Source organism: Anastrepha obliqua, chromosome 3, assembly GCF_027943255.1.
Source record: "Anastrepha obliqua isolate idAnaObli1 chromosome 3, idAnaObli1_1.0, whole genome shotgun sequence".
Lineage (NCBI taxonomy): Eukaryota > Metazoa > Arthropoda > Insecta > Diptera > Tephritidae > Anastrepha > Anastrepha obliqua.
Window position 1 is genome coordinate 114,018,110 of NC_072894.1, and position 3,114 is coordinate 114,021,223.

The following is a 3,114-nucleotide window of genomic DNA, read 5'->3' on the forward strand; positions in this document are numbered from 1 at the left end:
AATAAAAAAATTTAAATGTCTGGCAAACCAAAGCGTCCTCTTGCCGCATATATGTTGTGGCTCAACAATGCACGCGATCATCCAGGCTTTAAAGTAACCGGAGTGGCCGAAAAGGTGGAGAGAATTTGAGGCCCATGGAGGCAGCTGGATTGAAACCATATTTGCACAAAGTTTCAAGTCACTCACGTTAAAGGTAAAATAAAATAATATGCGTACTTTTCGGTCGGTTACACATACATTTATCGTCTGAAAGGAATTTAGTGGTAGTGAAAGTAACAAAATAGAAACTTTGCATTTAATTTAATATAATAAAATTAAATAAATATTGATCAAAATGCATAGTGATAAGTAAATGAAAATTAATATTATATATGTGAAAAAGATAAGTGACAAATGTGCCAGTGAGTAGTGCCCAGTGAGAAATCGTCGCGCAAAAAAAAATTCAGGTCGGGCTTTAGATTAATTACACAAGTGTTAAGTGGTAATTTGTTGGCATTTCGGTGTTGCGTATAAAAAAAAAGTCCACATGTACGCGTTACCAGTGACGGCAATTTAGTGGATGGACCACCCACAAGTAATCCTTGGACCACGGCAAAGAAGGAGCGCCATCAGAAATTACGTATGGAGCTCGCATTTGGATCATCATGGAGCGAGGGCGAAATATGGTATAATATTTTAATTAAATTTTTATTTATATTAAAGGTGAGTTTATTATAAAGTGGAAATTTTAATTTTGTACTAGTAGTGTAGATATTAATATTGAACATTTGTGGTTGAAAAGTCTAAAAGGAATTAAATCCTTTAAAAAATATATATATATGCGTATATGTTCAGTTTAGCAAGAATTATCAATATCAATTTGGAAACAATCATCTGCCGTAAAATCATGGAATTGCACCATCAGAAGCATCATCAACATATGTGCACAACTTGAATGCTGCCAAGGCGCAGTTTGCTGAAGCACAGAAAAGCTGATGTGACTACGACCATCCCATGTTGAAGCTATCTGGGATGCCGCCAGCTGGAAGGATATCTTTAATCACCTCGTTGCCGCTGCTAAGAGGTAAATATGTTAATACGTGAATGTGACTGTAAAAGTAAAAATCTGCCTTTTTAGATGTTTGAGTCATCCAAGCTTTAATTGACCTAGAGAAAAATTCGAATTTGTGGGACGAATGTTGGGCAAAGCGGTGCTTACTCGTAAAGGATAAAATGAAGGAGCTAGAAGTGCATTCGGTGGTATAAATCAACATTAGGGCGGCACAAAAGGCGGTCGCCCATGCATGCGCGATTCGTAGGGTAAGACCAAATGCTATGTTTTTATTTTTATTTTATTTATTCTAATTTTTCCTTTCATTGAATAGAGAAATTCGCGTGTGCTATCTAACTTAGAGTATTGAGAGTATGACACATCGCATCATCAAACTAAACAACTACAACCAAAACGCGCCGAAAAGATTCCTTAAATGAAAACTTTGACATTGTTAAAATAGTTGACGATTTTGAAGTAGTTTAAAATTTATTGCCGGAAAAAATGTAAAAGAAATATTTGCTTTCACCTGCATTTTTTTAATGTAATAAATTATATTTTCTACAATAAATCTTAATTCTCTTTGCTTCGTTACTTAGTACCTATTTTTATGTGATTAACGGTTAACGATTAACGTATATAATATATATATGTATGCATGTAAGTATATTTGATGCAAAGTACACATAGGTATGCATATGTATAATTATGCAAGTCACCTTAAGTGTACACCTGCCCTTTATAGGTACAATTTATGGAACTTACTTGCATCGTTCGTAGGTTGTAGGTGCTGTTGTAGCTTCTTAGGTTTGCAAGGGTATAACAGTGTGGTGATGTCAATCACCTTCTAATAAAGGGTGAATCGCGAAGTGAGATTTGTTGCTACTAGGTAGGTATTGGAAAATATTACGTTGAGGTTGTAGGTGTGGATTTTTCCATTTCGTGCGTTTTTGCAATTCGATGAGGAATTCTCTTTTCCATCGTTTGCAAAAGGTTTGATGGAGGGCTTTCAATTTCTGCCACCACAAAGAATTGTGAACCAGTTCCTCTTGCAGGGACGGATTTTTCGCGAGACGCGTCTCATTCCGGAAGAATTGAGAGCAGGCGCTCTTGAGTGATGGTCCCAGCTTGATGTTTGATGGATTTGAGGCCGAGGCAGATAGTTGCTTGTCCAATGTGACTTCGCTGAAAAGAGAAACTGTTTTTGTTTTGGGTGGGTTGACCGTTTCGGCTTGACCAGTTAGTATCCACCCGAATACAGTCTCTTGGGCAAGAAGTGTACTTAGTACATTTTTCTTCAAGCCGCTTAAAATAATTTGGGGATAAATGTCTCCACCAAGGACCAGGTCCACTGGTTCATTGACGAAGAACCTCTTATCCGCCAAAGTGAGATCTGGAAATGCTTGCCTTGTCATTGCGCTTACTAGGCAAGTCGGCAGATTTCCAGTTAATTGCGGCAAAACTAGCGCAATTGTATTTATTTTTACAAAAGGGTCGATAGGCGACCGCAGTTGTAATGAGCACGCTTGTCTTACCTGCGCAGGCACTGAATTGTTGATGCCCGAGACTTGGGCATGCAAGCGTTTGGATGGCAGGTTGATTCTACGTTTGAGGCGTTCAGTGATGAACGAACACTCAGAACCAGAATCGATCAGAGCTCGTGCTGCAAAATTTACATTATTATGGAATATATTCACCATGGCTGTTCCCAGTAGAACCCCTTTGTCCGTATTGGAATAGCACGATTTAAAATTATTGATTCTGCTATCCTTTGGCCTATTAGAGTCAAGTCGTTTTAGGGCCTCCTTGGATGTTGAGGGCAGGTCATCAGCGGGATCTCTGCTTTCCTTAAGAGCTGTTGCCTTTGGTTGAACTGCTGTAATGTGCAGGAGCGTGTTGTGTCTTGAGTGACATGTGCTGCAGTTATATGAGCTCGTACATCTAGACACCGTATGTCCTGACGACAGGCAGTTCAAGCAACAGTTGTTGCTCTTGACGCACGCGATGCGATCGGTGACCTTTAATTTCCGGAACTTCGGGCAACTTTGCAATTTGTGGTCGTCAGTGACACATAATTTGCACAT

The 3,114-nt window shown here is 39.0% G+C and overlaps 1 long non-coding RNA gene across 2 annotated transcripts; it reads left to right on the top strand.

Moving 5' to 3' along the window:
* The first annotated feature begins 374 nt into the window (after positions 1–374).
* Positions 375–1,557, top strand: LOC129241155 (uncharacterized). 2 transcript variants are annotated; one of them, XR_008582125.1, is made up of 4 exons: positions 375–665; positions 835–1,063; positions 1,118–1,299; positions 1,365–1,557. It is a non-coding gene; the product is annotated as an uncharacterized LOC129241155 (long non-coding RNA). The 2 variants fall into 2 exon arrangements; XR_008582124.1 differs by having other exon boundaries at positions 376–702.
* Positions 1,558–3,114: the final 1,557 nt, after the last annotated feature.